Here is a 9,235-nt window from a genome sequence, read left to right on the forward strand (position 1 = left end):
TTGTCCCTACCGAGGAGGCCCATTTGGGGGAAGCTGTTTATAATGCTGCTGTGGTTGTAGCACCGCAGGTCACGCAGCCCATACAGCAGAGTATGCTCCCTCCAGGCCCTTCAATGCAGCTGCCTACTAGCTGTGTTCCTACCCCCCCCCCCGCCACTGGTACAGTCAACCCCTCCTTCCCTTCCCACACCAATTGCATCTGCCAATGTACAGATGACCAGGCCGGCTACCGCTCCTGGACAGGAGTCTGCCCCACGCTACTCTTCCCAGCATAGATCACCTGCAGTTGCTCACGACCGTCGAGAAAGGCGCAGGTCGGGTTCTCACCGTTGCCGCCGTTCCCGCCATGCATCCAGCACCCATAGCCGTAGTAGCCGTTCGAAACGGTCTAGATCGGCGAGATGGAGGTCGCCTTAGTCTTCAGAGTTGAGCTCCTGCGGCTCGGATTCCGGCAGGTCACATTCTCGGAGTACGCGGGCCCCCAGACGTCAGTCAAGAAGGCCTTTCCGCGTGGCGGAGTCTGCCAGCGCGGTTCCACAGGCGAGTTTAGTCGCTCCTACACATCAGAATCCAGCTACCGGTGAGTACAATTTTACTGGGGCCTGGGGTGCGGATACAGTAGCCAAAGGTTTGGTTCCTGCGCTTAGGGCCTTGCTAGCACAATTAGACCCCGGTGCTTCCCTGACACAACCCTCCACAGAGGCTTCTCTGTCCAGCAAGTCCAGACCTAGCGATCATAAAGAATCCATATTTTGCGGCTTGACGCCGTTGGGAGCCCACCTAGATGATGACACCAAAAATAAAATATGGGCTAACCAGTATATTGACATCTGGTCGTTAATTTCGGTGGATCAGCATACGGTGGACAAAGAGAGGCGCCCCAATGCTGAGCGTTTCATAGACCGCAGACCAAAGGTGGCGCGTACCATAGGTAATTGGATACAAGAATTTGCGGTTTTGGGTTACACTATGGCTCAGCGCCGCCCTGAACTCTCGGCGGACCTCTTCGTCTACATGGACTCTATTTATAGCGTGTTTAAGGCGCATGGCGGTTCCGCTTGGTGGCGGTATGACGAAGAGTTCCGCCGAAGGTTAGCTTTACAACCTGATATAGGTTGGGGGGTAAAAGCAGCAGATTTATGGCTCCGTCTTATGATGTCACAGAGAACGCAACCCTTTCATCCCGCGGCCACTGCTCCATCAGCAAATGCATACGGCACAGTGGCCGTGCGCAGGCCAGGAGCCTGCTAGTTATACAACGAGGGACATTGTAAATTTTTTGCCCTATGCAAATACAAGCATGAGTGTTCCGTCTGCGGAGGCTCACATGCTGCTATCCGATGCCAGCGCCAGCTGCCAGTACATAAAGCCCACACTGCTGCCGGAGGGAAAGACCCCAGTGAGCGTGCACGCGATGTCCCCGTGGCTAGACCAATACCCCAATGAGCAGGCGTCCGCTCAACTGCGTTCTGGTTTCACGTCAGGGTTTTTCATTCCATTTTATTTTTCTTCCCTACCCACAATTTCTGATAATTTGAAGTCTGCAAAGGATAACCCGGAGCAATTGAGAAGCAAAGTAGCTAAAGAAGTCTCTCTAGGGCGTATAGTAGGACCATTTAAGTCCCCTCCGTTTAAAAACATACGTATTTCCCCTTTAGGCCTTATACCTAAAAAAGAGGCAGGTTCATTCAGATTGATACATCATTTGTCCTTTCCAAAGGGCGCATCTGTGAATGATGCTATTTCCAAGGAGGAATCTTCGGTGTCCTATGTGTCATTTGATAGGGCAGTAGCTTTAGTTAGCCGTGCCGGAACTGGCGCATTGTTGGCCAAATCTGACATTGAAGCAGCTTTTCGTTTACTCCCTGTACATCCTGATTGTTATCACCTATTAAGTCGTATGGTGGACGACGCCTATTACTATGACACATGCCTACCGATGGGCTGCTCGATATCATGCCATTATTTTGAATTGTTCAGCACCTTTTTGGAATGGGTCATCCGTTTTGAAACGGCCTCACAGAATATTATCCATTATTTAGATGATTTTCTATTTGTTTCTCCTGGCAATTCAAAACAATGTCAATTCCTCCTGGATACATTTCGTTTTTTCATGGCTCGATTTGGTGTCCCCCTCTCTGAGGATAAAACGGTTGGTCCGGCGACAATCATCACGTTTTTGGGTATTGAAATTGATACCAACCTGATGGTTTTTCGCCTACCAAGCGAAAAATTACAAAAATTTAATTATCGGCCTTGATATTGGGTTTCATTTCAGTAAAATCAGTGACGCTACGACAAATGCAGGAGTTATTAGGATTATTAGTATTTGCGTGTCGCATCATGCCGATGGCTCGTGTTTTTTCTCGTAGACTATCACTGTCCACTTGCGGGGTAAAAAAGCCTTCTCACCACATCCGGTTGACCAAGCAGCTGAAATTGGATTTGCACGTCTGGAAATCCTTTTTGACTCAGTATAATGGCCACACTTGTTATCAATCTGTACAGATTTCATCTCCGGATTTGTCATTATTCACGGACGCTGCTGGGTCTACCGGTTTTGGTGCCATATTAGGCAAGGAGTGGTGCGCTGCACCGTGGCCTGACTCTTGGCGTTCGCTGGGCCTCTGTTCCAACATCACTCTACTGGAATTATTCCCTATTATTGTAGCCATCAACGTATGGGGTCCCTGTTTTCGAAACAGGCGTGTCTGTTTTTACACGGACAACATGGCGGTAGTCTGCTGTATTAACTCATTAACCTCTTCTTCCCTCCCAGTTCTCTCGCTACTCCGCCACCTGGTCCTCCGATGCCTAGAGTTCAATGTCTGGTTCCGAGCCCAGCATGTGCCAGGCGTAAACAACCCTATAGCTGACGCTCTCTCTCGTTTTCGTTGGCAGGAATTCAGGTTCCTGTTGCCGGCGGCAATCCAAGATGGGATCCCATGCCCGACAACGCTTTGGGATTTGCCGATCAACGACTGATGAGTATGGTACAAGCTTCAGTGGCACCAGCCACATGGTCAGCACATGGTAAGGCGTGGGCAGAATGGAGGGCGGTGGCGGAGAATTCGGCAAATGTTATATTGCCAGCTGCATGTTTACAGGTGACCATTGCTTATATCTTGTCCCTGAAAGCCAAGGGAGTTAGTGCTTTGGTTGCGCAGCGTAAATTGTGGGGAGTTGCGTATTATCTTAAAATGCGAGGTTGGCAGGACGTGACTCAGCATTTCTTAATCAGGCAAGCTATTAGGGGTTGGCGTAAGGAGCATGTCCGCCGCGAATGTCGCCGCCCGGTATTATTTGCTTTGTTAGCCAGCATTTGTCAATTACTACCTTCCATTTGTTCATCTCCTTATGAGGTGTGTTTATTTAGGGCTGCTTTTTGCTTAGCCTTTTTTGCGGCCCTTCGTATTGGAGAGCTGGTTTCCCCTTCCCTCGCTCGCGCAGGAGGTTTGGCAGCTACAGACGTTTTCATCAGCGACTCGGCCCTAAGGGTCTTCATCAGGAGCTCTAAAACAGACGTTTTTGCGCGGGGGGCTTGGCTTCCATTGCATAAGATTGGCGGCCCAGCTGGTCCCCATGCCGCTGTAGCCCAGTTCGTGTCTACTCGACCTGAGGGAGCTACCTTCCTGATACATGCTGACGGCACCCCCCTTACTCGTTTTCAATTTAGTTCCATATTTCGCCGTTGCCTCCTTTTTCTTCACTTACCAGTTTCAGAATTTGGCACTCACTCTTTCAGAATTGGGGCAGCCACGGAGGCGGCTCGCGCTGGGTTGCCAGAGGCTGAGGTTCAGAGGATTGGGCGTTAGAAATCTGCCTGCTTTGCTTCATATGTTCGACCTCATTTACTGATTTGATTTTCTTTTAGATGCGGCCCAGATTACAGTATGTTTTTATCGGCCATTCGTACATTTTTTGGGCAGGACAGAGAGCAGTAAGTCGCCCGGGCAGGCGATGCCTTGGTTTCCGAAATATTCAAGCACGCTGGCGGGGTGTCCGGGGCTTACGCTGGTCTCAGGTTCTCCCGGAAGCGGTGGAATGTAGTCATCTAGTGCGATCCCCGGTGATATTAGTTATACATGCTAGGGGCAATTACCTGTGTCTGCTAAAAATAGCGGAATTGATCACATTGATAAGAGCTGATCTGGAGAGACTCCCTTCTTTCTTCCAAGAGGCGATTATTGTGTGGTCGGAAATTATTCCCCGGGTTACGTGGCAAGGTGCCAGGGATGCCACAGCCATAGAAAGGGCCAGGTGCACAGTCAATAACCGCATTTCACGTTTTATCCGATCCAGAGCTGGTGTAGTTGTACGCCATCGCCAGTTGGAAGGCGACAACGGGCGTTTGATGCGGCCCGATGGTGTCCACTTAAATGACATAGGGTTAGATATTTTCTTATCTTGTTTTACAGGATGGAATTGAGCAGGCCCAGTTCTTGTTGGGTGGGGTTCGGTGCGGCGTGTAGGAATACACGGGCCCCTCCGTGGAGGTCGGTGATAAAAGCAAAACGGAGAAGAAGGCGGACTTGCCCACAGAGGGAGTCTGTGGGGCATACCGCTTCTGGAGACTCCAAATTTGTTGATGTTGGTTTGAGATATAAAATAAAAGTTGGTCTGATAAAGAAATAAGTAATAAAGCTGTGACTGACTCTCACCCAACAAAAGAAGGTTGTCATGTCATTATTCCTAGCTGCTAAGTGTTAAGGGGGTCAGTTAGTTTCATTCTCCACAGTCTACTCTCACCGTTCAGACGGTTGATCTGTAAGTGTGCAACCGTGACGCTGCAAAAAATCAGCAAAGAAGTCCTGTGGGTCTGAAAAGTCGCTGTTCCGATAATTTAGGGATTTGTAGGAAACAATGCTCAAGTTCGCAACCATCTTCATCAAATTCTCCTTTGCCTCCATCATAGCTTGGTTGATGTCTTCAGCACTTTGCATTTTCATGCATACTCGGCGGAGATGGACCGACAGCTTGTCCTGAAGTTTGACGCAGTTCTTGCAGACAAGGCGGGTGTGCATTTCAACCTTGTGAGAGGCCATCTCTGCTGTATTCAAAATGGTGGCTCAGCTAGCAAAGACAGGAGAAAACAGAAAACAGTTCTTCCTCTAGCTTTTGCAAAAATGGTCTGAGGGCCAAATAGATTGATACTTTGTACACTGCTCAAAAAAATAAAGGGAACACAAAAATAACACATCCTAGATCTGAATTAATTAAATATTCTTCGGAAATACTTTGTTCTTTACATAGTTGAATGTGCTGACAACAAAATCACACAAAAAATAATAATATGGAAATCAAATTTTTTAACCCATGGAGGTCCAGATTTGGAGTCACCCTCAAAATTAAAGTGGAAAAACACACTACAGGCTGATCCAACTTTGATGTAATGTCCTTAAAACAAGTCAAAATGAGGCTCAGTAGTGTGTGTGGCCTCCACGTGCCTGTATGACCTCCCTACAACGCCTGTGCATGCTCCTGATGAGGTGGCAGACGGTCTCCTGAGGGATCTCCTCCCAGACCTGGACTAAAGTATCTGCCAACTCCTGGACAGTCTGTGGTGCAACGTGACGTTGGTGGATAGAGCGAGACATGATGTCCCAGATGTGCTCAATTGGATTCAGGTCTGGGGAACGGGCGGGCCAGTCCATAGCATCAATGCCTTCGTCTTGCAGGAACTGCTGACACACTCCAGCCACATGAGGTCTAGCATTGTCTTGCATTAGGAGGAACCCAGGGCCAACCGCTCCAGCATATGGTCTCACAAGGGGTCTGAGGATCTCATCTCGGTACCTAATGGCAGTCAGGCTACCTCTGGCGAGCACATGGAGGGCTGTGCGGCCTTCCAAAGAAATGCCACCCCACACCATTACTGACCCAATGCCAAACCGGTCATGCTGGAGGATGTTGCAGGCAGCAGAACGTTCTCCACGGTGTCTCCAGACTCTGTCACGTCTGTCACATGTGCTCAGTGTGAACCTGCTTTCATCTGTGAAGAGCACAGGGCGCCAGTGGCGAATTTGCCAATCTTGGTGTTTTTTGACAAATGCCAAACGTCCTGCACGGTGTTGGGCTGTAAGCACAACCCCCACCTGTGGACGTCGGGCCCTCATATCACCCTCATGGAGTCTGTTTCTGACCGTTTGAGCAGACACATTTGTGGCCTGCTGGAGGTCATTTTGCAGGGCTCTGGCAGTGCTCCTCCTGTTCCTCCTTTCACAAAGGCGGAGGTAGCGGTCCTGCTGCTTGGTTGTTGCCCTCCTATGGCCTCCTCCACGTCTCCTGATGTACTGGCCTGTCTCCTGGTAGCGCCTCCATGCTCTGGACACTACGCTGACAGACACAGCAAACCTTCTTGCCACAGCTCGCATTGATGTGCCATCCTGGATAAGCTGCACTACCTGAGCCACTTGTGTGGGTTGTAGACTCCGTCTCATGCTACCACTAGAGTGAAAGCACCGTCAGCATTCAAAAGTGACCAAAACATCAGCCAGGAAGCATAGGAACTGAGAAGTGGTCACCACCTGCAGAACCACTCCTTTATTGGGGGTGTCTTGCTAATTGCCTATAATTTCCACCTGTTGTCTATCCCATTTGCACAACAGCATGTGAAATTGATTGTCACTCAGTGTTGCTTCCTAAGTGGACAGTTTGATTTCACAGAAGTGTGATTGACTTGGAGTTACATTGTGTTGTTTAAGTGTTCCCTTTATTTTTTTGAGCAGTGTATATGCATGTCAACTGACCATGTGGTATGCCACCTGGAATGCTATTGGTCCACAGCTCACAACATTCAGACTTTGAAAAAAAATAGAAGTTCAACACCTATATCTAAGCCCACCATGGCACCTGGCTGTCTGGGACGAAGTTTAATCTTATTTTAACCCTTATGGTAATTGAGGGATCGTCCATGAACAGTTTCAGACTTCATTAAAACTAAGGCTCCATTCACACGTCCGCAAAATGTGTCCGCATCCGTTCCGCAATTTTGCGGAACGGGTGCGGACCCATTCATTCTCTATGGGGACGGAATGGATGCGGACAGCACACAGTGTGCTGTCTGCAGCCGCAATTGCGGAGCGCGGCCCCGTTTTTGGGTCGGCAGCTCCGCAAAAAAGATAGCGCATGTCCTATTCTTGTCCGCAGCTTGCGGACAAGAATAGGCATTTCTGCGGGGGTGACGGGCTGGTGTGTTGCGGACCCGCAATTTGCGGGTCCGCAACACACCACGGACGTGTGAATGTAGCCTTAGGCTCCTTTTACACCTGCGTTTAGGTGTGGATCCGTCTGCTATCTGCACAGACGGATCCGCACCCATAATGCAAATGCTGATATCCGTTCAGAACGGATCCGTCTGCATTACTCTGTCAAAAAAAAAAGGTCTAAGGCCTCATGCACACGACCGTTGTGTGCATCCACGTCTGTTCTGTCATTTTTCACAGTTTATGGGAGGTCCCATTCATTTCTATGTAGCTGTAAAAAAAAAATGATAGTTCTCAGTTTTTTCTCCGCATCCGTGATCCGTGATTCCGGTCCGTCAAAAAAATATAACCTGTCCTATTCTTGTCAGTGGAAAACAGAAGACGGACCCATAAAAAAAGAACGGATGCACAACTGGTATGTCATCCGTGTCCGTGTCCGTTTTTTTCTACAAGACCTTGGTGCAATAAAATTAAACTTTTCATTAACTTTCCTTTTTTTTCCCCCTGTCAGACAAAAAAAAAAAAAAAAGAGAAGAAGGAAGACACAAGGAAACACAACTGAAGCAAAATCGGACACGGACCACTGAAGCCAAATCACTGACCGTGAAAAAACACTGTTGTGTGCATGAGGCCTAAGTCTAAGGTCTCATGCACACGACAGTTGTTTTTTGCGTCCGCAATATGTCAGTCCAGAAAAAAAAAAAAAGGATGCGGCATCCGTTTTTTTTGGAGGATCCGTTTTTTTCCACAGATCCCTTGTCCACAAATGTAAAAAAAAATGTAGTACATGCACTACCTTTTTTTGCTGAAGGGAAACACTGACAATGGACGCGGAACACAAACGGATGAACTATCAGCATTTTTTTGTTTTGCTGACCCATTTAAATGAATGGGTCCCCATCCCATCCGCAGAAAAAAACGGAACGGAGGCCGAGAAAAACAACTGTCGTGTGCATGTGGCCTAAGTGTAAGTCAAACGGATCCGTCCTGACTTACATTGAAAGTCAATGGGGGATGGATCCGTTTACAATTGCACCACATTGTGTCAATGTAAACGGATCCGTCACCATTAACTTACATTGCAAGTCAGGACGGATCCGTTTGGCTCCACATCGCCAGGTGGACACCAAGACGCTGCAAGCAGCGTTTTAGTGTCCGCCTCCAGAGCATAGGCGTGCACAGCCTATTGCATTAGGGTGTGCGCCCTAAAGCACAAACGCAGACACCGCACGCGTGTATATGTATATATATATATATATATATTTATTATCAGCCCTTATGTCTCATTAGCCCCCCATTATGCCTCTCAATAGCCCCCATTATGCCTCATTAGCCCCCATTATGCCTCATATGCCCCCAGCAGCCTCATTTTTTATAAAATAAAATAAAAACACTTACCTCTCTGCTCCTGGACGTTGCCACTCCTCGACGCCCGCGATCCTCTACCTCCTGCTGTCGGCTGTGCTCTGAACTGGCGCGCACAGTGTGATGCCACAAAGCCCTGCACAGCCAAGGACCCAGAAGCGGTAAGAACATAGTGTTCACAGCTTCCTGGTCCTCCGGTACTAATGAGCGCTTCCAAAATGGAAGTGCTCATTAGTATTCGCCGGCCAGCAGGCTTAATTAGGGTGTGCACAGGAACACCCGGCACACCCCCTGCGCACGCCTATGCTCCAGAACGGAAAGGAGGTGGAACGGAGCCAAACTGATGCATTCTGAACGGATCCTTATCCATTCAGAATGCATTGGGGCTAAACTGATCCGTTTTGGGCCGCTTGTGAGAGCCTTGAAACGGATCTCACAGGCGGACTGAGAAACGGCAGTGTGAAAGTAGCCTTAGTGCAATGCAATGACAAGGACCAAGATACATCTCTCTCTTTCTAATATAACATGCAGTTACATAGTATGAATGTTATAAGGTCTGTATTGTACCAACAGATTAAGGGCACATTCACACGAACGTAGTGTTTATCGGATTCTCAAATTGCGGATCCGCAAAACATGGATACCAGGCGTGTGCGTTGCGCAAT

The sequence above is a fragment of the Bufo bufo genome, chromosome 9 (assembly GCF_905171765.1).
Source record: "Bufo bufo chromosome 9, aBufBuf1.1, whole genome shotgun sequence".
In the NCBI taxonomy this organism is placed as follows: Eukaryota; Metazoa; Chordata; class Amphibia; order Anura; family Bufonidae; genus Bufo; species Bufo bufo.